Source organism: Gopherus flavomarginatus, chromosome 3, assembly GCF_025201925.1.
Source record: "Gopherus flavomarginatus isolate rGopFla2 chromosome 3, rGopFla2.mat.asm, whole genome shotgun sequence".
NCBI lineage: Eukaryota > Metazoa > Chordata > Testudines > Testudinidae > Gopherus > Gopherus flavomarginatus.
The window spans coordinates 75,156,667-75,183,687 of NC_066619.1; the positions used below are offsets into that span (position 1 = coordinate 75,156,667).

Sequence of the window (27,021 nt, forward strand, 5' to 3'; positions counted from 1 at the left end):
TTGCTAATTGTCCTTGTAATTTATATGTTGTGAAGTATTGACTAGAACCTAGTAGTCCACAAACAGTTCTTGAGAATCTCAAACTTAGTTGTGATTCATTCCACTGATTTAATTTCTTATGTTTTCTTAAACTAGTCTCAATTCAAGGGCTTTCTTTAATGGTGTCTAGTAATACAATGCATTTTCTTGCAGCTATTCATTAATATTTTGAATAACTATCACTTGGCTGTTGTGAAGGTTTGGGGGAATGTCTCCTAAATATCTGCTGGGACTGATCCTCAGCTGGTATAAACCATTTAGCTCCCCTGAAGTCAATGACATAATGCTAATTTATACTTGCTGAGAATTTTTCCCAGGACATATTTAGGACTTGAAACTTCAAGATGCTGTACATGCAAGCAATGGAATTACTCATAAGCATAAAGCTGATGACATGCTTAAGTTCTTTGTTGGATCATGGCCAAACTGCTTAGCAAGATCAAGCCCACAGGAACTTTTTGAAAAAAACAGAACAAAAATATGAACCTCAATAGACTCCCACTGTTTTTGCCTCTGTCCAAGATGTTTGTATAAAATAAAAAACAGAGCAAATACTATGCAACTCCACTGATGTCATTGGGGTTGCCCAGGGGGTATAATAGTGCTGAATTTACTCTATTATTTTATTGTTTTTACATTTTATGATAACAAATATATCATAACCTCCTTTATTTTATTTTACCAGATCACTCACTTGTCTTGTGGTCATGAGGGTTTATCTTAAAACTGAATAAAATAAGAAACCCAATTCTGTGCTGCTGCATTGCACATATATAGTCTACAGTGACCCTCTTATCCTGTAGCAAACATTTAGAACATATGCCAGTTCATTTAATCTATCTTGAATTTACAATTTCATCCACTCTTTTAGCTCAAACACCAGGACTGATCTCTGAAAAACAAGCACCCCCTGTAACGGAGCTGAATAGATATATTTTGTTGAATTATTTTTTCTCTTAGCTCTAATCCTTTTTCTTAAACTATGCTTTTAGTACCCAGAGTATTTTAAACCCTATTTCCTTCCATCCAATCACACCAAATAAAATTAAAGTGTTAGGGTTTGGGGGTTTTTTTGTATTCACATTGGAATTTCTAGAAAGGAAAACATACATTATTTCATCTGACACTGTTACAGTAATATAATATTGTATTCTCAACCAGTAAATTATGAAGCTGTATTTTTTGAAGGCCATCAGTTTAACATCACTTGAGAGCTTTGATCATAACTTCTGGACGAAGTCCAGAAATGACATTTTTGTGTACACACCTGTGCCAACAGATGCTGACACACCTCATTAAAAGAGTATGGATTAGTGTATATCAATTCATATTTCAGACTGCACAGAGAAGCCAGAAGTGGGATAAAGCACCTGAGTCTCCTTCCCCAATTCAGTGCCCTGCTAGTTCATAAAAGCTAGAGATGGAAAAAGGCTCATTAGATCAGTCAGTGAAGGATTGTTCTATTGAGCTGAGCTAAAGCAGCAGTCATATTACCAGAAGAAATCAGAGACTCTCTTTTTTGCATCACCCACAATCCTTTGAAGTATTGCAAGCTGATATATAAATTTAATATGTAAAATCCAGTATTTTTCTCATTTATAGTGCATTCACCTATGGTAAACATTGAAAAATAACTAATAAGAGAGATGGGCAAGTCAGATCACATAAAACAAGGATCTAATCCTACAATCCAAGTCTCTGAATAAAACTCAAACCAATTTTTTCTGCAAGCTCAGAATGATTCGAACACAACTTTGTTTCACCATCATTTGCCCTGGCATATCCTGGCTCTTGCTGAGATCAGAAACTGTAGCATATTCTTATAGTTATTCCTGCCCCAGTAAAAAAAGATTTTGGAAATCTTGCAAAAACATTTTGCTGAATTTCTTACTAAGTATCTCCTCTATGACAAGATGGATACGGTCTTACAGACCATATATTACACATATGGCTCCATGTTTGTCATGGAGACTGTGGAAGTCACAGAATCTGTGACTTCTGCGACATCTGTGACTTCCGCAGTGGCTGATGTGGCTGGCCCCTGGGGACCACATGAGCTGCAGCCTGGGTGGTGGTGGGAGCAGCCACAGCTCAGTGGCTCCAAGTAGTAATCCCAGAGCAGAGCCTGGTCCTGGATTCCCCCTGTCCCTGGTCAGTGGCGGGAGCACCAGCACCCCACCCCCGGAATTCCCCCCGGAGGCGGGTACGGCCCCCCTTGTGTCTCCCCGCCCCCGGCAGTGGCAGGAGCAGCAATGGCCCCTCTTGGGGCTCCCCCTCGGTGGCAACGGGACTACCCCCCCTGGCACCTCCCCAGCAGTGGCGCTCCCCTGGCAGCTGGTGCCAGGGGCTCCATCCCCCCACAGCGTCCCCCGTTACAGCACCCCTCCCCCCCCCAAGATTCAATTTATGGAACAAGTCATGGACAGGTCACAGGCCCGTGATTTTTTGTTTCTTGCCCCTGACCTGTCCATGACTTTTACTAAAAATACTTGTGATTACATCTTAGCTCTAATTATACAGAAAGAATTGAAGGTGTGTAACTCATAATAGGGTCTGAGTCTTGCAATGTGGTCTCAAATGAAGCCAGCAGGAAATAAAACAAATGTTTCCTAGAGAGGTTTGTGAATAATTCACTTGATAAATGTACTAAGGCTACTCAGAAATATTTGGTTCTTCATGGAAAATTTGTACTTTTAATTGATAAAGTATTCTACGAAAAATCTAAATGTTTTGATTTTTGGCTGAAATTTTTTCAGCAAAAACTTGAAAAAATGCAGAACATACACACACTTATAACAAAAATATGTGTTTAGTTGAAACCCCATTTTTCAATGGAAAACTTTAACTAGCCCTAGATTTTACCTTCTTTTTCAGTTTACAAAATGTTTATAAGCAGGTGAAATTTCCTCAGATTTATTTGCTATTTGAATTTACTCAATTATCTTTTTTATTCTCTGCTTCGTTCACAAACAGGTCACTGTGAGTATTCAACGTAGTGCTCCATAGTTCACATTTGAGCTGTAGTGACTACCTGGCCTATTTCTGAATGTTAGTCTTTTTCTTGCTTTATTTTCCTCATGCCCTAATGATCATGATGCATAAGCCTGTCTCCCAATTCTGAACTAGTTCAATGCTTTAGAATCGTAGAATATTAGGGTTTGAAGGGGCCTCAGGAGGGCATCTAGTCCAAAGCAGGACCAATTTTTTTCCCCCCATTCAATCTGTTTATTCCCTCTTAGCCCATGGCCCACCTGGCCCCATGCTCATTCTCTCTGCAGGCTGGGGATGGAGAACATGTGCTTCTCCATCTTGGCAAAGGCTACCTTCTTCTCATAGTAGGCAGCCTCGTTGATGAAGGCCAGGTAGATGGTGGTGTTGCCCTCGTACAGGATCTCCTCCCCACTGAAAGTCTGGAAGATTGGGTCCCTGGGGTTCAAGGGGAGGAAATCCTTATCCTGCAGCTTGGGATGCACCATGGCTGAGATCTCCCCATCGGGGTAGCAGGGATAGTCCATGCACCCGGCGATCTTGTACACTTCGATCTCAAAGGCAGGGAACACTGTGCCCTTCTTAAAGAGTTCAATGAAGTCCAGTGCGCAAGCTATGAGGTCTCTCATCTGAGTGAACAGGTCAGATCTCACCACCTGCTGAGGCTGTGGCCCCAACTCCAGCGCTATCCCGACTTTGGCCACCGAGTTGATGGAGTAAGTCTCCTCGCCTGGCAACGTGTACAGATAGATAGGACAGGGGCTCTGTGTGTAGTGCATCTGGATGTAGTGGCACATGTGCATGGGCAGCAGGCTCTCCTGAGTCCACGATGAGGCAGGTGCCCATGCTGGCCGTGGTGTTGTGCAGGTCGAACATGAAGTCAAAGGCCTGGGCCGAGCCCTTGGGGCCGTAGGTCTGGTTGATCTCGCGAGCCAGGACCACCTCATAGAGCTCGTCCTCTGCCTCTGCAGAGTCCTCCCCGCCCTGGAGCAGGGCGTCCTTGTCTCTCCCCTGCAGCTCAGATCCCTAAACAGCCCCCTCAGGGATTAAACTCACAACCCTGGGTTTAGCAGGCCAATGCTCAAATCACTGAGCTATCCCTCCCCAGCTGCCAGATTGCCACTTCTGGCAATGTCACTCAACCCTCTAGGTCACTTCATAAAGACCCTTGAAGAAACGGAACGGCTGAAGCTCAGTATTCCAGTGTCACTGCACAGGGCAGGCTACAGGCAGCATAATCAATAACCAAACAAAAGCAAAAAATTAGGAAAGGTTGCCAAACCACCTGAAAATTCCCCAGACCCTGTCAATCCACATACACAGCCCTCCCCCTTATCGCTGACCAGAGCAACAATCACTTGCACCAATCCAGGCAGGGAGACTGTTCCCATCCATCTCCCTTGCCAATGGCCTGTATGGACATACAGAATAATCAGTCAGCTAGAGTAATTGTATATGTTACGTAAGTTGCCCTAAAGCACTAGACAAGACCTTTCTATGCAATCAAAACACACTTGTTTGAGGGACCAATAGAATCATTAATAGACCACAGTCTGCCTGTTCAGACAGTAAGTTTGTTCACAGAACAGGGCTTGTCACATCTAGGTCACAAGTTTAAACTTGTATGTCAGTATTAATTAATGGCCGTAAGTGAAATGTTTTCATAGTTTTAGTCCAATTCTGAATGGACAGATGTCCACTACACAAAAACACATTGGCACATTTGCCACTAATGGGTCTCTCTGTTGGCTGTCTCAGAGAGGTCAATGATACTATGGACATGGAGTATCATACAACCATTCATATTCATAACAGACTTTCACCGTGCAACAACCATTTATAAAATCTTATCTTCGCCAGTCCTGCAAACAACTCAGAGGTGGTTTGATGTATCATTAGAGAGGCTGCTGATGTGACAGCAGCTCTACACAGACACTAATAAGCACCTGCACAGATTCAGTTTCGGGATTGGTACCATATTTTATTCTGTTAGTGAGAGTGAAAATGCCATAGATAGTAGAGGAACTTGTTCAAAATGAAGACTGCAAACAGGAAGTTCAGTTTTACTGGATAGCTGTCATTGTCATGAATACATCAGTATAACAAGAGTTATCCAAGTTATCTCCAGAAACTGGGAGAACTCTTCTCTCTTATAATTCTGGATTCACCATAGCAACGATATAATTTTGTAACCTTGCTTAGGTTAAATCAGACCAATCCTCCTCCCCCTCAGAGACTCCTGCTGCTGTTACCCATTGGTCTGCTCATCAAATGACATTTCCCTTAAATAGATACTGTCAGACCATTTCAAAAAAGAAATCTCTGATTTTTGTTTTTTATTCTCAGTAATTTGTAATTCACCCCATAAGAAACTCTGTCACCTTCCATTTAGTAAAAAGATGTCTCTTTCACCCCCTCCCTTTGCTACTTATGAAGAGTAAGCAGGCAAGATTTGGATTCTGACTTCCACATTTTATTTGAATGTGGATAATATTATTGGTGTCAGCTTGGCTCTGGAAATAAGGTGTGTCAGTTAAGTTGCATACCCTATGCTATCTCATTCAGAACAATGATAATATTTTGTAAAGAAATTAATTAATAGTAATTATGTTTAAATTTTTCAGCAATAGGATGTCAGATTTAAAACAAAAATATTTTGAAGCCAGAGAATAGTGAAAGAATTCCAAATATTCAGGACTGCATTGGCCAAAAATAATAATAATAAAAACATTTTTTTTTGCAGTTTTCTGAGAACCTGAGCCTAACTGGAGGCCTGACCTATTATTTGAATATGCATTTGCCACAGTTGTGTGATACATTATATTAATTGCGCATGCAATTGCATGCATGCAATTATAATTTCTGCCATACGTTTTAAGGTGAGGCATTTTCCCCCCCCAATTTACTTGACAGCATAATTTTAAGTTTTATCACTTTTCAGGCTGATGTCCCGCCAGTTCTGTTTCATATGGATATTGTGTTTTCCACTGAATTTTTACAGTTTTTACTTCCAAAGTTTAGCAAAGATGTTCAATAAACTTTCAGGTCTGAGATAGTTTAATGACAAGCTGAGCATGCTGCAGAGGTTGCATATTAGTTTAAAGGAACTGTCAGGATTTATTAATAAGAAGAAGTAGATCATTTATAATAGATCAGATAGTCTCTGACAGAAATTGTGTGTTAAAAATGCTAAGCAGTCTTTTGAACATGATTCTTCCTTCATTGAATTGTAGTACTGGATGATCACATTAGTCAGTTCAATAACTATGTTACACTGGTTGTGAATGAAGGAGTACACAAAGTCCACATAAGAATTTACACCCATATAATACTGTACGTGGACAAAACAGGTGAGAAATTTTGTCATATAATTCTATGTGGCCAGCCAAAATGCATTATGTGTAAACATATCTTAGCGTATTATGATGATTTAGCAAATGGCCTCATTTTACAAAGAAGTCACACCAGAATTAGTCAAATGCTAACAGAGTTTATTTTATTTTGGTAAATAGGGTTCTTTAAGCCTCATCAACCAAAAGATAGTCTGTTTGTGGCAAGCTTACTGAATAGTTTATTAAGGGTGTTGAACTAACATGAGCCTTGTACAAAGGATAAATTAAAGTTTGAGTACAATATATAAGAATTGATTGGCAATTTCTTATTCACTATTAAGAACTGTATAGTCCTGATATGAATGACAGAGGCTTAACAAAAATAGAGTTACAAGACAAGACATTTGATGTTATATGGAAGATCCAATCTACTGTCAGGGGCAAGATCAGACACCAAAGGATGAAAATATATAATTCCTTATAGATACACATTTCCCTTCACAACGAAAATTAACAGGTGGGATTTTCAAAAGTACCTAAGTGACTTTCTAAACTCCCACCCTACTTCAGTAAATATACACGGGAAATAAAAGCTACTGTCAGAACAGTATAAAAAATGAAAAAGGATTGTGCAAGAGACAACACAGAGATGGATGGTCCAGTGGCTCAGGTGCTAGGCTTAATCTCAGGTGGCAGATTCATTTCCTGGGTGACTTTGCATGAGTCGTGCAATATGTGCCTCAGTTCCCCATCTGTAAAATGGAGATAGTAGCATTTTCCTGCCCAAAAGGGGTATTATGAGGATGAATGCATTCAATATTCTGAGGAGCTCAGATGCTATGGTAATGGTGACTATTATATGTATCATAGCTAGACACATACATATCTCCAGTACTAGAAAAAATGTATTTAATATTATAACTTTATTCTTATTTTTTGATTTACCAGTGCAACAATAGCAAGTCATTAAATATACAAAGTAATAACTAATGCATCACACATCCACACCCTCCCACCCCCGAATCAGAAATACTAAGAGAAACATCCTTCAGGCAATAGAAACAGAGAGTGACTTTCTCCACTCGAGAGAAAGTTTTGGCAGTTACAAATATCCAGTAGAAAGGCAATCTAGACAATAATATCAACTAAATAAAATGTGCTAGCCGATACCTACGCTGTAGTCCCTTTGACCTGCCAGAAGGGCACAAAGGGGCTGTACAGCTGTCCTAACTGGATAGTTAAAATTTCTATCAGTATGAAAAAAATCTTCAGTTAGCGAAAATCCAGCATAGCCAGTTCTAGGCCCCTCCCTTTTCAGCCCCTGCAGTAGAGGGAGAATGTTAGAAGAGCATCTGAAGGAAGGAGGGTTTCAAAGCCTCCCACTTACTAGCCAGCATAAGGAAAAGCAATAACTCCACTAGACCCAGGAATCAGGGGATGATGAAGATGGAACAGTCACTTGCACCAGCTGCAGCTAGGCTGAAACTGAGGATTAGGGGACAATATTTTCAGTGACCTAAACTTTAATTAGAATCCAATGATTATATCCACAAACCAATGTTAAATGTTAAACCATCCCTCAGGTACTTGCATATCTTCAAAAGATCAGTGGAAGCAGCACTAACAAGTTCCTGTTTTCATAGAATCCTAGAAGATTAGGGTTGGAAGAGACCTCAGGAGGTCATCTAGTCCAACCCCCTGCTCAAAGCAGGACCAACACCAACTAAATCATCCCAGCCAGGGCTTTGTCAAGCCTGACCTTAGAGGTTTTTAAAGATGGAGATTCCACCACCTCCCTAGGTAACCCATTCCAGTGCTTCACCACCGTCCTAGTGAAATATAGCACATATTGCGTGATATTGGGCATGCCACCCAAAGCACAAGTTTGATCATTTAAAATCACTTTCAGCTACTTAGGACTCTAAAGGCAATAGATTTTGCTGCCAAATTTTATCTGACAACCAGGATAATAAAGTTGAAACTCAACCTTCATCTGATTAATTTGAGAAATGAATGCAATCAAGAGCTTATGATGTTCTTGACTGGCTGCATAATATCTGGCATACCAAGACATTAAGACCACAAAAGAGTGTGATGGCCAAACCTCAGAATACATTCCTTGCCCATCATTAAAATCAGATAATCAATGAATATTTTCATTAAAATATTCTTGACTTTAGGTGTGTGCATAGATGAACATGTGTACACACACATGCACACAAACGTCTATGTTATTTTATATTTCAGAGTGTTTTGTGGCTCCCTCCAAGTCCCATATAGCAATTTGTTCTTTCAACACTTTAATGAGGATCTTCCTCCTACATGTTCCATCCGTCCTTTAGCAGCTGTGGATGATGGAGCAGTTGATCTCCATTGGCTAGTTTCTGGGACTTTGCCCTGGCTGATACCTGAGAGAACAACACTACAGCCTCCCTCCTATTACAGGTTCTTCTGACTCTGAGGTGAAGTTAAGCAGACAGATTCTGGTGGGAAGAGAGTGGTGAGCTGCAGTGGCTGCAGGGCACCCACTTAGTTCAGCAACATCTTGACCTTTTATCCTTCTCCAGTGTTGCTGGAATGGTAAGCAATGAAATAATAGGGGTTTCATTATCAAGACTATGTGGTGCATCTCCCCATGCATATTAGAGATCCTGCTGCTACCATCAAGTGAAACCATTTTTTGGCTAGATTATCCGGACACTATGCACAGTGACAGCCCAATGACTGTGGGGAGGTTCAGTGAGGGTATTCTTTGGAATTTCACTTGAAATTTAACATTCCACATGTAACTGGCTCATTTTATATACAAGTCTGTTGTGGGGAAAATCTTGAGGTTTCTGTTATATCCTTGGGGGCAACAGTTTTAGGAAGAATCACTGGTGACACAGAGAGCTGTAAACCTTGAAGCAGCCATTTATTGCCACACCAGAACTAACCAACAGCCAGCCAAAACTGGCTGGGCTATCCCCTAATAATCTAACTCAGTTGCCATAGCAAAACAAGATTCTATTACCACAACCACCAAATACACACAGTTTCACCTCCTCAATAAGCCACCTGGTACAAAAGTGGAACCTAGTTGCATGTCCCTTTCCAACTTTATAATTGGTTGACTTTGGCTTATGGTTTCAATTTCATCTCCACAAAGCAACAAACCAGAGAAAAGTAAATTTGCATGTGCGTGTGTGATGAAAGCTGAGGTTGCCCTTTACAGATATGAAAAAATGGTTCTTTTAACAAGAAGCATGCAGTAGTACCTCCAAGTACCCTCTGATTAATCAGTCCCATAGAGATGGAACCATAGCTTCATAAACAGAGAGAAAATAATGCCCAAAATATTTTAAAAACATTTTCAAAATATTTTTCTATAACATATGTGACACATACATAAAATATAAGTGGTGAGATAGAAAGGTTTTATCAATACTTCTTTGGGATTTACCCATAATGAAAAGTGTTTCCAAACTAATATGGATAAAACTTTAAAAACTCATCACACCATGATACATTTTCTCTCTCTCTCTGTATGTGTATATAAAGTGTGTGTGTGTGCATGTATAATTTCTTTTCCATACGAGCAGTTAGAAATCCAAGACCTAATACTTAAGTCTCAGATTAATCCACCTTTCTAAAGCTATATAGAGATCAAAGGAAAATGGGAAATCATTGGCATATTTGGCAGATTATCTACAATTGTAATTAAAAAGTGATTATCAAAAAGTGTGAAGATTACTTGTATTTTTAAAGGGCATATTCTGTTTTTCATGGTTTTACTTTACTTTAAAAGCATGCTTTGAATAAGGTTTCTGTTGTTCCAGTACCCTGACTCTTTTGCACTGACAGTTTTAAATTGTCCTGCTATCATTGGTTAGCAGCAATATTATTTGACTAGATTAAGATGCAAAATTCAATATTGAAAATGAGACATCTAGCATCTTGTATTACAGCTTGAGGAGCAGCTTCACTAAATTACTTATAGGCACTAAGTGTCTATCTTGGTTCTTTCATAGGTACTCATGTTCACATATGACATTGACCCTGAAACCCAAATTCAAGATGATTATGTGAAGAGTGATCAATTTTCAATGTAGCAACAGAGAAAAAAACAAAAAAAAATTGTCTTCTGTGACTTGGCTGAATACTTCAGATCTGTGTCTTTAAAAAGTGAATTGTTTATGATACTGATTAGGCACTCTTCATATTTATTTTAGAACAAGCCCATTGCAAAATCTTTAACAGGAAAAGACAAAAATCATGTTGCTAGTAAGATCCTGATAGATAACCTGTGCTTTCAGGTGCTAGATAGCAGCTGTAGCCCAAGGTGTCTTCCTTCTATATGTGTACATTCTTATATGGCTCCCATCACCATGGTATCTGAGTGCCTTTTTTCAGCCAGGTCTATTAAGGAGATTGCTTTATTTCCTTTCAAGTATGGACTTCTCCATGTATTGCAAGGGACTTCCTGTGGGGCTGCAATTGCAAAGCACTCAGACTACCTCTCGTATAGAATTTGGCTCTCCACTTACCTCATCTTGTTTTTTCGGTGATCATATGACAGGTAAGCTTCATAATCTATGCTGGCTAAATTTACCTGACACATCTTCAGCTGGGGTTAATGGGGGGAAAAGGTGGTGGTCATTTGAGGAAACAGCACTAATGAGGTATATCAAACTTGGTAACAGTGGGAATAAGGCTACAGGAAAGCAAGAATCCCTACAGAAAGGGACAGAAAATGCATCAATAGAAGAAAGAAAAAAACCCAGTGATAACCCCAGAAGGAACAACTTCATAATCAGTGTACTAGATTCTGACCTCATTTATGCTGGTGTAAATCCAGAATAACTCCATTGGCTTCAACAGGGTAACTAAGATAAGAATCTGTTCAGAAGTGACAGAACAGAAACTAAAACTGAAATACTTTCTACCCTGAATATTTGGTATTGTTTACATTTTATTACCCTAGTTTACCCAGGATATGCAATTTATATTTTGAACTGAAGTACATTAAATTGGAATCTCTGAAAATCATAGGCCCTAATTAGAAAGATGAAGCAATAGCACTGCTACAGTGTCAGAATTAGCCCTATATTTGAGAACAATGGGTAAATCAACAAATCCGCACACCACCCCAGGTTTAAGCTTCAACATCCTCCTTTCCTCTTACAGTAAGTCTGACAATATTTCATGAACAGATGGAGGAAGTGGTGAAGAATGAGAAAGTGATTTTCATCTTACAAATAGTGACAAATGATAACCAGTGGCTCAGTTCCATCTGGCAGCACTTTTACTCTCACCTTTTCACTTTGCCTTGCCCCATACAACTTTCTGCTTTGATTAGTTCGGGAAGGCACCAAGCGTAAGGGAGTTTGTCGGTTAAAGTTAACAGTACTTTCATTGTTTTGGGGAGAGATATATGAGTTTCAGGATGGTTCCCCACAGATACCCCCCACCAATCAAAAGGGCAAAGGAGGACTGGAAGTGTATTTTGAAAAATGTTCATTCACTTGTATGTAATTCTTATGAAGTGTAGGAGTGATTTAAGTATATACTGGGGAGAGCTGATATTCATGGCTGGTCTTAGAGTGTGAACAGGAATATGCACAGCAATGTGTGTGAGCTTGCTTTATATCACATTCATGTAAAAGGAGGAATGGTTAAATGAATAGGGTGTGGGTTCATTTGCAGGATAGGAATAGCTAGGAAACGTTTCTCAAAACTGGCTCGATTCATCCTTATATGCAGCTGGTACCTTATGAAATCAGCTACTGTAAAATTGCAAGCACAGTAGCTGACTTTTCAAAATAGTGCAGTGTATGCTGGCTATCAGTCAGCAGGCTCAAGCCTATGCTGCTTCATTGTTACCTTTATTCTGGCCTCCTTTGCTTGGGGCAAAGCAAAAAATTAAACTCTCCCTAAACAAAAATGTCTGATGTATTTTCATCTTTCCCTAATAATTTTAAAATGCATGTTTATAAATTGTCTGGTAAGTGGGTCTTTTTTCTTCCATGTACTGACAGTGTTTCTAATGAGGACTTCAATACTGAATATTTACATTACATCCATACTTTTACAGCTAGTTGTATTACATACCATGTATTTTTTCATATTCACATTTATGAATCAGCAAGCAATGTCCCTTACCTTTCTATTTTTGTGCTTCTTGAGAATTTCCTTCTTTACTGACAGAGATCCCAGAACTGCTAGCTGCTCTGAGTAGGCAAATGTCTGCACCCATTGAATCAGTGGGACTCCATCTGGGCACAGGGGCTTATCCATGCAGAACAGAGTTATGCATGCTTGCTAGGAAGTGAAATCAGTGCATAAGTTCTGATCTAATTTATACTGATATAAATGTGGACTAAGTCCACTGAAGTCAATTAAGCTACTCTAGATTTGCACCAGCGCAAATGAGATCATAATTTGGCCCACTGAGTTTAAACATGCTCATAACATGTGTTATGTACTTTTTCAGAACATAAGAATGGCTATACTGGATCAGACCAGTGGTCCATCTAGCTCAGTATCCTGTCTTCTGACAGCGGCTAATGCCAGATGCTTCAGAGAGACCGAACAGGACAAGACAATTATCGCATGATCCATCCCCTGTCGTCCAGTTCCAGCAGCTGGACATCAGAGGCTTTAGGGATACCCAGAGCATGGGGTTGCATCTCTGACCATCTTGGCTAATAGCCACCGACGGATCTATCCTCCTTGAACTCATGCTATAGTTTTGGCCTTCACAAAATCCCAGGCACAGCATTCCATTGACTGACTGTGCATTGTTTGAAGAAGCACATCCTTTTGTTTGTTTAAAACCTGATGCCTAATGTTGTCATTGGGTGACCCCAGTTCTTGTGTTATGTGAAGAGGTAAATAACACTTCTTTATTCACTTCCTCCATCCATGATTTGATAAACCTTGATTTTATCCCTCCTTAGTCATCTCTTTTCCAAGTTGAATATGGAAGTTGTTCCATATCCCTAATCATTTTTTGCTTTTCTCTGTACCTTTTCTATTTCTAATATATCTTTTTTTGAGATAGGGCGACCAGAATTGTATGCAGTACTCAAAGTATGGGCATACCATGGATTTATATTGGAGGCATTATTATATTTACTGTTTTATTATTTATCCCTTTTCTAATTGTTCTTAACATTGTTTGCTGTTTTGATTGCCAGTGCACATTGAGTTGATATTTTCAGATAATTATCCACAATGATCCTTCTTGAGTAGTAACAGCTTATTTAGACTCCTTCATTTTGTTAATTTAGTTGAGATCATGTTTTCCAGTATGCATTACTTTGCATTCGTCAACAATGAATTTCATCTGCCATTTTGTTGCCCAATCACCCAGTTTTGTGAAATTCCTTTGTAACTCTCTATGTGTTTTCGACTTAACTATCTTGAGCAATTTCATCTGCAAACTTTGCCACCTCACTGTTTAGCCTTTTTTCCCAGATCACTTGTGAATATGTTGAACAGCACCGATTCCTTACAGATCCTATGGGGACCCTGCTATTTGCTGCTCTCCAGTCTGAAAATTGACCATTTATTCCTACCTTTTGTTTCCTGTCTTTTAACCAGTTACTGATCCATTAGAGGAACATTCCTCTTATCCCATGTCTGCTTACTTTGCTTGAGAGCCTTTCGTGAGGAACCTTGTCAAAGGCTTTCTGAAACCAAGTATACTATAATTGACTGGATCACCCTGGTCCACATGTTTGGCGACCCCCTCAAAAGTCTTTAATAGATTGGTAAGGCATGGTTTCCCTTTACAAAAGCCATGTTGACTCTTCCCAATAAATCATGTTCATCTATGTGTCTGATAATTCTGTTCTTCACTATAGTTTCAAATAGTTTGCCTGGTACTGAAATTAGGCTTAATAGCCTTTACTTGTCAGGATCACCTCTGAAGTCTCTTTTGACCTCACATTAGCTATCCTCCGGTCATCTGGTACAGAAGCTGATTCAAGTGACAGTTTACATACCACAGTTAGTAGTTCTGCAATGTCATATTTGAGTTCCTTCACAACTCTCAGGTGAAAGACACCATCTGGTCTTGGTGGCTTATTGCTGTTTAATTTTTCAATTTGTTCCAATATCTTTTTGGGTAAATTTGCAGATTAATTTATAAAGTGATCATTATCAATAAGGTTGTATTATACCATTTGAGTCACTAATAGTGAAGAAAAAAAAAGTAATGCAAAACTAAAACCAAAAGTGAATCTTTTTCATGTCCAAATATAGGATTTAATCTAGATAACATTAGATAGTCTTCTCCTGAACATCTGAGTTTCAGCTGAATGTGATAGCAAGGAAGTACTAGAAGAAATTTTCCTCATGGAATTTCCAGCCAAGTCAAAACCACAAAGTACTGGTTTAATGAGATTTCCAGCCCAACTTCCAAAATCATTGAAATAAACAAACAAACAAAAAAACTTCAGATGGTGTCTTGGATGTTTATCAGAACTGAAACAAAAACTTTGTGAGATTAATTCATCCCTAATAACAATTTATAAATAGGGTCCTTATTCACATCCCATCAACTGATCCCATTTACCATATATTTTTTCAATCAACTGAATTTGGGCTAAGTTACAATCTAAAGAAACAATATGGGAAATGGAGAACTAAACAAAACAGGAGAAACTCAGAAAAGCACTAACATCTTGAAGTAATCTACAGAAACCAAAAATGCTTCTTAAACTACAATACAAGGACATTTTCCACTTCCCAAACAGGATGGAGGCAAAGTCAGCTCATTTTGTATTGGTCCCTCACATAGGACCAATGTGAGATTCTTAATCCAGTTCCCTATTGTTTGGTCCCTTCAGTAAATTTGTTACCAGACCCTTAATCCTTACAGTCTCCTATAAAAATAGATTTATCTTCCTTTCCTATTTTTTCTAAAGCAAGAAGTTCTGCCCTCTGGCTTCACATTTTTATCTTGGCTTATAGCTTTTCTGACTGTTTTCATCTCCTGCTTGTTTTGCTACTTTTCCTCCAGACTGGGAAGTTTGGTGGTTTATGACTTCTTGATGTGAGGTGCACATCAAAGTAGTGACAAGCCAGTTATTATTACCTAATAACACAGTGCATTATCAAATCCCACTGTGAATTATCATAACTTCTGAATGGGAATGATAGCTTGTAATAATATGAACCATCATGTGCGATTCTGAGAGATGACGCTCATGTTGCACGCCACCAACACAGCAATCATTCTGTGGATTACACTATATTAGCATTCCATTGTGCTTCATTGATCAACATGTGAAAAGTACTGCTCTTCCACGTGTCGGCCCACACATTTCATCTTGACAGTATATCAACATTTTTGCACTACCTCAGAGGCCAGTAGAGAGAGATGTCATACTGGCAGAGAAAAAATAAATAAATAAATAAAAACTGGCAGACAGCAAAAGCATTTTGCTTTGTTTCAAGGTTTTTAGGTCTTTGGTTATCAGAAGAGCTGAGCAGGAAATGAATCATGACAATGTCAAAATCATGAACAATTTTTTGCAAACTGAAAATCTGAAAAAAGTTTTGGATCAGGTCAATAAAAATGTTTTGTCTAAATATCATGAAAATGTTTCATTTTTATTTTGACTTTTTAAACCTTTTTAACTATAAATTAACATAAATTGTATAAGGAAAAGTCAATTTGACCTGAAAAACAAATGTTTCATTTACAAAAATTTCAAAACATCTCATTTCAATAATTTTGAAACTTTTTTCAAAATATTTTTAAAATAGGAAATTTGTTGAAACTGATCCTCTCTTATGAACAGGTTTCTTTTCAACAAATCAGAGTTTTCCACATGAAAAAAAATGTATAAGTAAAACAATACCCAAACAGCTCTAGTTATCACATTTTTAGTAAAGATTACCTTACCAATTCTAGTTTGCTGCCCTCCTAAAAATTAATATCTTATATTGTTCTAGGGTAGCAATTTTATCTTGCACAACTTGTATGGTAAATAGAGTTGGATTCTGATGTCTATAATTTGCTTAAACATGCTTGCCTAAACTTTTACATAACCTGATTTTAGAATGAAACCCCACGATAACATTGCATTCGCAAAATATTATTATAGTATTGCAAATGCCTGTTTTATAGCTATATCCTTACCTACATGTGTCTGACCTGACTGTAGAAAATGTCACTATACTTATAATTCAGTGTGAAAAATTATTAAAATGGATTATGCTGGTATGTCCTAGGTGCATTACTATCTATAAAACTAACACTGACAACTCTGCTTCATTCTCTGTACTAATATCTGATAATGAAATCCAATGGTTCCATTTTTTAAAAGTGGACTCCAAGGAAATTTCCATTTGGGGAACTCAGTAGGAGATTAATTCAGTTGAAATTGGTGTATCCTTTAGGTCAGTCCTTGGACCACTTTCCCCCGCCCCATGGTATATTAATGACATACTGAAAGTGTGCTCAAAATCAAATTTACTACTCTAAGCAGATGATACAGCAATTCTTTATTCACCTAGGTCAACTGCCTCCTACCATACAAAAAGTGCTGTTAGATCAAAAAGGCTGAAATATCTTCTAGATTAATAACTTAGACTTCGTTGACCAAACAAAGTTTGTTCTAATATCTTGCATCTTCCCATTCACCAAGCAAGATTATATATGAGTCTGAAGAATTCCACACAAAATAATATAGAAGTTTCACACATTTAGAATGTTTAGAACTTTTCAAAAATTGCAGTTTTGATTAATATAGAAAATATTCAAAATTGAGGCTGCAATAAAAAAGTACATTATGTCATAATAAAAATGGTATTTTATATATACGAAAAGAAAAGATTAAAATAAAAACTAATTTCAGAATCTGCTTTCGTGGTATTAGATTATGCACAGTAGCCTTTTGTATTTCTCGTCTCTATTTTCAGTTGTGTCTCCTTTTCCTTAAAAACACATACACATGCACACACACACTTGTATATATCTATTTTTAAAATAATGATATTTTGCACTTTTATAGCATCTTCCAGCCAAGGATCTCAAGGCCTTTTACATATATTTTTGACAAAAAATTCTAAACGAAAATGAACAAAAATCCTGTTTCCACTGGAGAAGCGGGGGAAACATTCAAAATAATTTAAACATGATAGAAAGTAACAATTTCTCTTACTTTTCCAAAGGTAAACATTTTTAAAAGGGTGAAGAAATCTTGAAAAACTAAAAATTTTTTTTCTTTTTATTCAGAAGTTTTAAGTGTTTGCAAAAATGTATATAAAATATATCCTTTCTAATTTGGTATGTATGCCAAACCTTCTCTCACTAACACCTCCCTGCCCCTCCCCTAATATGCGGGGAAGATTTTGGTACCCACACCTGGTTAATCAATAATCAGAAGGAACCTCTTGACCATTGAAACTGCTTACTTAAGGTTTCTTTAAGGGACGTGTCATTCTATTACTAATGTATAAATAAGGGAGGAAGTTTGAGATAGTTGGACTCTTTTTGGACTCTTCCTCTGGATACACCTTGCAGTCCCCACTGGCAAATGGAAGATTTGGCCACCAGAAGCCTGCCACTATGTCACTTGAGAGCCATACTCAGCTTTGCTAATTATCAAGGGTTGGGGATGTTTTACTATCTGTTGTGGATGTGTGTAAGTGCTTGAGACTAAGTAAAGTTTAGCTTTAAGTGAAAGGACTCATGTTGTCCCGTTTGTGCCAGCCATCTATAGGTTGTATGGCTGTGTCTCCCCTGATTTATTTCCTGATACCACCTCACACAGAGTAAAAGTTATGAAGAGCTTTGGGTTGAAAGAACCCCGGGTAACACTAATACTCAGGCCAGTGGTATGATCATGGTGGATGAGAATCAGTAAATATTTGTTGAGAGGCAGAAAAGGGGGTACAAGAATCAGAAATGTATATGTGTAGAAGGCAGGGGAGGTGGCATGCTGGCAAAAAGGGGAAGATTTCCCCTGGAAGTCCCTTGACTCCTAGTCCTTTGCTTTTATCATATCATGTTTCAAACACATCTTTTGCAAGGCAAACCCTATTTGGACACAGTGTTTGTTACTTACTCTACATAAGTCTCAGGCGAGCTGGCATGTTAACACATCTGGAAATGCTGTTGCCATGTTGTTACTGCAGTTCTATGGAAGTTGTAATGTTATTTACACTTCTCTAATCTTTGAAAGAACACCGATGGATAACAGGTTTTTGGAGAGTGGAAATAAGGATTTTTTTCCTTTGTCATTATCAGAAGAGTTGGAAAATTAATCCCTAACAAAAAAGAGTAATTATGTCAAAAGGAAAAGATAGCAGAAAAGGAAACTATTTTTGCACATTAAGGATGAGGTTTTCAAAAGGTTCAGCCACTCTGTTTGTTTGGTAGTGCAAGATGGGGTGGGAAAAAAAATGATATAATCAAGAGATCCTGAGCCTCCACAAAGATATTGAAATCGCTTCTAACCTCTCAAGAAGAAAGGTATCAGATGACAAATGATAAAATAATTTTTCATGTTTCAAGATCTATTGGACTGGCTGAGGAGGTCTGCACTTCAGATTTTTGGGAACTGAAAGTCCTGGCATAAATTTTTAGAACCACACATAATACAGACAATTCTGCTGCAGGAAAGCACACAGAAGCAATACTGTTGAAATCTTACTTGTGTCTATATCTGCTGAACCAAATTCAGCAGGACATAAGCAGAAGCAACTTTTATTGCTCCAGTGAAACTCCAGTTAGCTTGTTTACACCAGGGCTAAATTTTATCCTAAAGTAAGATAAGAAAGATAGTTCTAACAAACCCTACTTTGTCCAATAAAAAAAAATTAATTGCTTAGGGTATTTTCAGATACATTTCAGAAAAATTGTAAATGACAGTTTCTGAATTGATGGAGACAAATTCAGTTATGAGGAAAAACAAAATGTACTCTTTTCAGCTTACTAATATCATTCAGGTCATCCCCACCAGACTTAATAAGGAATCCCCTCTTATAGTTCCCAATAAAGATGTTTCCATTGGTGTATTTTTGCTGCTCAGCACATCTATATACTTGCTAAAAGTAACTCAGAATTGTAGTTATATGTCAGCTAAATATCTGACTCAGTCCTTCAGGATATTTAGGCTTCAGGTCTCACAACTTTGACTAAGTTCAATGGGAGCTCACTCAACATCTTCGAAGATAAGGTGCTAAAAGGGAACTTTACATTTATCTAAGAATTGAGGGTACTTAAACTTTGGCAAGAAGTCTATAAGCCCTTCTATTGCTCAACTGTGCAATGTAGCCTGTAAATCTTTCTGCATCCATTTGTGGAATTTGTCAAACTAAGACAAATCAACAGAGTCAGATTTTTAAGGTCAGAAGGTACCATTGTGATCAATTAGTCTGATCTCCTGCATATCACAGGCCAAAGTATCTTATCTAATAAATTCCTGCATCAAATCCATAGCTGTTATGAGCTATTGCACATATTTAAAAAAAATCTCCAATATTAACAAATATTTCCAGTGATGAAGAATCCACCATATACATAGGTATGCTGTTCCAATGACTGATTATGCACACTTAAAAATTTGTGACCTAGGCTGTGTCTGCACTGCAGCTTATGTCAGCATAATTTGTGTCACTCAGGGGCTGAATAAATCACAAATGACACTGACATAAGAGCCAGTGTGAACAGTGCTATGTTAGTGGAAGAGCTTCTCCCGCTGACATAGCTTCTGCCGCTCATGAGGGCTGGAGTAGTTAAGCTGAAGGCAGAGCTCTCTCCTGTTGGCTTACAGAGGCTACATTAAAGAGTTTACAGTGTGTAAACTGTCTAGTGTAGCCATGCCCTTAGTCTACCTTTAGCTTCGAAACACTGGGTCTCATTATGACTTTTCCTGCTAGATTAAAGAGCTATCTACTGTCAGAAGTTTCTCCCCCATATATATACTTTTATAAACTGTGATCAAGTCAGCTCCTAAGAGTCTCTTGGATAATACAGATAGATTTAAAGCCTTTAATTTCTCACTGTAAAGTTTGTTTTCTAGATTTCTAATAATTCATGAGTTTCTTTACTGAATTCTCTTGAACTTTTCAGTACCCTCTTTGAAGCACAGACACCAAAACTGGATACAATATTCCAGAAGTAATCTCACTAAAACCATATACAGAAATAATACCATTTCCCTACTCCTATTTTATATTCTCCTCCTTATACATCCAAGGATTGTATTTGCCTTCTTAGCCACAACGTTGCACTGGGAGTTCACATTCAATTGGTTATCTACAATGAACCCTATATCCTTTTCAGACTCATTTTAGCCAGGATATAATTCTCCATCTTATAAGTGTGACCTATATTCTTTGTTCCTAAATGCTTGACCTTGCACTGACCTTGAATACCACTCCAGGACCAGTACAGAGCATGAAGCCCCATGTGCCTCAGAGGCTGCTTCTTTCTCTATGTATTAGTCACAATATAGTTGAAATCAGATGGGGCACTTTTGCTAAAAGTCCCTTGATTGAAATGTCTGGGATTGGAGGCAAAGTATTCTCTGTGGAGGAAATGTGTTAATGACTGAACTTACATTTCTTGACAATGGTGCAAGGCGCATGTATTTACTCAGCCTTTGCTTGAACAATGGGTAATGTATAAAGCAGCATTCTGGAGTAAGACTCTTTTTAAGTTGACTTTTTGTCAATAATTTATTGAGTAATTTGAAGATAGTACATGGCTGCTTTTCCCTGAAGCCTTGCCCTCCTCCCCTCGCAACCCCATTGTACATTTATTTCTCTGTAGTTGCCTCTATTTTAACTCCAGAATTGGTCTCAGAAGAGGGAGACTTCTTGTATGGGTTGCTGGCCTGGTTTATCATAAGGGAAACTTCCTCTTAAATAAGCTTCTTGAGGGATCCCAGAGTGTCCAGCTGCCTGTCTCCCTATTCGACCAGGTGAGTGAGCTTTCCTCCATCATTCCAAATTACCCTTGCTACTTCAGATTATTCAAATTGTGGATAGGCTGCTACTCCTCCAAAATATACCTCAGAATCCCAATAAGTCATTCTCTGTTCCCCAAACCTCTGACCAGAAATGTAGAGCTGCACTTGTTGCAACAGCATTGCACTATTGTACAAGACAACTGTTTGGGATACTCCATTTCATGGGGTTACACAGAGGTATTGTGCTCCTAATAGGTGGCACCTAGATAGTACAGTAATGAATATATTAGAAATACCTTACCTAGCCTCCTGAAACCTGGACTAGGCTTGCCAAAAAAGCTGGTGAACTTTTGTCAACTTGACCTCAGTTTTAGTTGGTTTGTCATTCAAAGCCCAAACCAGACAAATTTGTCTGGTTTGGGTTTCTGTACACAAATTCTATATGCCTCCAGTTATCATTTGTATATCCAATTGCTGATGATAGAATTTGAAAAACAAAGGGCTGGTGAATTGCTGACATAATGGGTCAGTGCCCAGGGCACTATTCTTCACCTAGTTTTAAAAAGGAAGAACCCAAGAGTATGTTATTTCCTGTGAGTGCAGTTCACTATTCCTTAGTTCTTGATTTGAATAATGAAAGGTCCATTTACTTGTCCCGGAACAAAATACTAGAGTACTACAAGATTAACCAGAAGTTTATAATGAATAAAATATAAAAATAAATTCATTAAAAAACTAATTCTCGACAGTCTTGCTAGTTATACATAAAGATAATTGTGCTGTCCTTGATAGAGTGAAATAAGAGTATTTTATGTTTTTATAGGATAAGAAACTTTTGAAATATTACTGTTTTCCAGGAAATGGGGGTTGATTCTGCTGTGTATGTGACCCAGAGCTGAGAGCATGTCATGTAATTTAGTTAGCCAAATATGGTCACATTGCTAAAGAAAGGTACACATGGCCCATGTTCAAAAATGTGCTCCTATAGCACATTTACATCTCCAAGTGAAATACTGTGATGGCAGAAACAAGCCAGATATTTGTTCATGCATCTTTAAGTGTCCCAGAGCAGACATACTTTTGCTGTGGACCTCAGGCCTTCTCATTAAAAAGTTGTGACTCTGAGAATACTTGCCAAACCATATACATCAATGTAATAACATGTATGGTTATATGTTTTGATCATTCTGGCAGCAAGAATTAGCTTCCTTTTTCCATTTTCAAATTATTTTTCATTATCTGATTGGCTAGTCACCCAACAAAATTAATGGCTTAGGTTATTTAATAAGTTACCAGCCCAAAAAGCGATCAAATTTTAAACCATACATCACATATAGCTATCCTTTTCCTAACTATATTGCCTGTGGTGTTAGACACTGGCATGATAAGTCCATACTGGATTGAATAATGCACATTTTGAAAACAGCTGACAAACCAAAGCTTTTAGGTTTGTGACTTTGGCTCATGTGCATAATGGCATCCATCCAGTAAGCATTGCTTGCCAGAGTAACCAAGAAAGCACCTGATCCTAAAGCTACAAGAGAAAAATTTGCCTCAAAGGTGCTAGAAAATTTCCACATAGCCATTCAAGACTCAACACATTTGCTGAAATGTATAAGTAATAAATTTTTTTAACAAGATCACTATATCATTAATTGTGGATTTACATTTTTTCTATGAGCTAAATTCTGCCACATCTCCAGGAGCACTAGAACAAAAGAGAACAGAGGAAGCATCTTTTCACTCACCACCAATGCAACTGCATGGAGACATGCAAACTGCTGCCCAGAGCCAATGTGTTCTTACAGAGATGCAACCAGACAGAGTCAAATATCTGGGTTGTCTTCTCATTTCGGCTACATAGACCTGCTTTGTGACTTGGGGCAAGTCACTTCTCTTCTTTTTGCCTCATTTCACACATGTAAAATAAAGATAATGACAATGACCCTTCTACATAAAGTGCACAGAGATCTACAAGTGAAAACTCTGTATCAGAGCTAAAATGCTGTTATTACTGAGTGCTAGGCCAGGGCCCTGGATAACTTGTGTGGCAGAACCTCTGACCACACTCTGGTCTACTCTAAGAATGTGCTAGTACCTGGAAGCATTTGCAAGATGCCAGCCAATGGGCCTGCCATCAGAAGGGTTGCTGAGGAAGTTGCCCTCCACCACCCAGAGTCAATCTCTCTGGATTGACCAAACAAAGGCAGCATGGCTCAGGGAACATTGTCATAGGCTACTGTTCTTCTTTTCCTATCTGATCTACAGAGGACAAGCCAGAATTTAGTCCCACAGCTAGCACATATATGAAAGGTGAGCCTCTGTCCAGACTACTAAGTACCTCACTGAAGTAAAGATGGGTCAGAGAAAAAGCTCAGATCAAGATGAAGATCCACAGCATCATAAATTTTAGGGTAGTTGAGGTCCATCTCTGTATGCAGATAAACTATAGATAATTGTTCTTTTCTAGCACTCTCCAGCAGTGTAAATTATAACACTTCACAAGGAAAGAGTTGCACAATACACCCAACAGCACTTGACACATGAGCAGGACTCCATGTGGTTTTTGTTAGTGTTATTTATTTTATAGTGCCTTAAAATAAGCTATGTGCCTCATGATACTTGTTTCTATCTGCTTTCTGTAAACTCTTCATGAAAATAATTCAATAGACTGTAAACACACAAAAACATCATTGCCATGCATGTGATATGTCATACAGAATAACAAAACTCCGCCCACTATGTTTGTTACCAATTGCATTGAAGAAACTTATGACCTCAAATAAGACGAGTATAAAAAATTGATATTTTATGATTTTCTGTTACAAGAAACTTTAAGAGTGTGCTCATTTTTCTTTTTAGCCTTGTTTTTATTTTCAAGCTGCATTTGATATACAGTAATGGCAATACCCAGACTTTATCCATTAGGTTCTGAAAGGCTGAGGCTAATGAAAGTAACACATGCTCAAAGTAAATCCTGATGCAAATCCACACTGCCACATGTGATTGTCATATGCTACTTAACACCCTCAATGGGGACACTCCAACCATAGTTCTCACAGCAATGTTAGGAGAATGCCAGACAACTCCTAGCAACTGATGGCCTGGGCCCCTTCTCTGCAAAGGTGCCAGCTGAAAGTGTTGGAGACAAAGAGGTCAGGTGACCTACTTCCCCAGGAAAGGAACTGAGCAGAAAGGAGGGGCTGGAAGGGGTTGTTAGTATGGAGCTGGTTGGGGACTAGGAGTGAAGTGCAGATGTGGGGGTCTGATTTACTGCCCCCCCAGAATGGACCCGGCCGAGGGGTCCGGTTCACAATATCTATAAGCTCTGTTTTAGACCTGTTCCTGTCATTGAATAAACCTCTGGCAAAAAAAACAAAACAAAACAAAACTACTATTTGGCAAACAATTCAGACATGCACTTAGAAAACAAGACAAATGATGGTGTGGCCTGCTTGGCTGGATAATAACAACAGCCTTCTGTGAAGGTTCTCAAGAGGCAGAAAGGGTATCATGTTTTACGAGTTATCAATATATTATCCTCTAACCTCAGATCTCTGAAACATACAATCACATATTACTTTTACTGGGGCCTTACAACTCACAGTAATATATACAATTATTCAGGTGCATACAGTGTTTATGTTTCTTTCTATAGTTTTAGGACTTCTGTGCTATTTAAATGTAAACAAAACAAAAACAATATGTTGGTCATTGCCAAGACATGAATGTATTTATTATTTTTACTGGAAAATAAATTGTGGCCCAGTAAAAATAGCAAACAATTTTTACCCAAATGTGTTCATTCAGTTGAATGCTATTCTCACCCTCATCTCCTTTCTTTGTATTAAGATTAAATCCTTCAAGCCATGCTGCTCTACAGTTTAGACTGTCACTACTCTATATATCCAGTGACTGAAGTAATCATTGTGCAATCAGTGGGGTCTCCCTGGCAAATTGTCTAACCCCCTAGAGAACTGTATAGCACTGTGCTGTGAAATACTGTTTAACTGTTCCTGTTTTCAAATGATATCTGCAGTCCCCATTGTATCTTTGAGAACTGACAACGTGTATTGGCTGGATTCTGCAATCTCAAACAGAGGCCTGTCACAGCGGGTACACTAAGACATCACTTAATCTACTTTCAGTAGATTCTTATGAAACCAAGAGAGATTCCTGATCCTTACAATGTACAGCCTGAACCTGTTGTGTAAGTTTTGTTTCAGGGGAAACAATTTAATTGTGAGCTCCCTGCAACAGCACCCTTGTTTCACAGTGCCAGGCACACTTGTTACAGTAGATAAATATTACTACAAATAATATTATGTCACTTTTTAAGGTAAGAAAATCAACCATTTTATACTGCTGTCCTCTTTACTATGACTAACAATGGACACATACAAAGAAAATCATGTAACTACCTTTTTAAAAAATTTTGTGCTATCAAGTTTGTATCCTTGAAGACTCTTTTTGTGGAAAAAGAATAGTCCCATTCCTCCTTTCTAGAGGTAGCTCAAGAGTCAGTTCCTATGAAACATGAAAATGCATCCTGGGATTTCCATATGGATGGTCAAATGGAGATATTAATGGAATCTTACTGTTTGAGACTAGACGATAACCCACAATTAGAAAAGTAAAAGCACAGCATAAATGAAGACAAGCAAATGTGATTTTCAACATTTTTTCAGTATTAATAAGGTGGTGTTAGTTGTACTGGCAGGGAGATTTTTGTGCATGGGTATGATTAGATTCCATGGGCATCCTACTACATTGCCAGCTGCTTTTCAACTGAAGTGGGGGTAGGAGTAGAGTGTGTGTGTGTTTGTGTACGAGGTGGGGAGGGGAAGAGAGACAGTGTGTTTTCGGGGGGCAAAGAACGTGTCTTCATGCTGTTTTGTAAGTTCTGACAGTGGTATGGAGCAACCAGTCCTGAGGCAGGGGAAGGGGGAAATTAGCAATAGAGTACTGGAGCCTCTGCGCAAATAGCCTTACGACTCTCGTTGAGGTGGGTTTTTTGCAGCACAGCAGCAGAGGAGTTTCTGTGCACAAAGTGGCTTGGCAGTGTGTACATGTCTGCAGTCTGAGGACAAACAGCTGCTTTACTGGGGCAGAAACTTGCCAATGTAGACAAGCCTGACATCTGATCACTTGGAGAAATAAAGATAAATACATTTTTAGCTCATTCCAGCTCAAGGAGATTAACAGGGTAATCTCAAATTAGTAATAAGGGGGTAGATTTATCACTCGGATTCTCTGTATCTGTAACACTTGTAAGCGAGATGATGCATTGGGTCCTTCAATAGCCATTCATGTCAGTGCCAAAAATGCTATATCAAAACTCACAAGAGAATAGAATTGCTGTGATATTTCATGTGTACCATTATTTCTTTGAAAAGATATCTTATTAGCCACAGTGTATGTTAACCTGAGCCCTGATTCTGCATTGTGCAAGTTCTGCACCTGTTAACTTTAGTGGGACTCCATATGGGTGCAAGCGTTTGCCAATACAGATCAGGCTGCAGGATAGTTGCCATAGTATGCATATGCATCTTTCATTTATTTTGACTAGTCTCTTCCTAGTACTGGGCTTTAAACTCTTCCTATCTGACACTTGTTTACTTACCATTTCAATTAAATTAAGTTTGCTGTTATGATATAAACTTCTCTAACTTTCCCTGTTGTGTAAATTTTATTTATCTTGTTACTACTATAGAAAGGGACTGGATTTATGTATTTGAAGATGGTCAGCA

General features: G+C 38.4%; 1 pseudogene; it reads right to left on the reverse strand.

The window, feature by feature from the left end:
- Window positions 1–3,302: 3,302 nt before the first annotated feature.
- The window catches only part of LOC127047295 (N-acyl-aromatic-L-amino acid amidohydrolase (carboxylate-forming)-like), a 126,155-nt pseudogene continuing 102,436 nt past the window's right edge, over window positions 3,303–27,021 (reverse strand).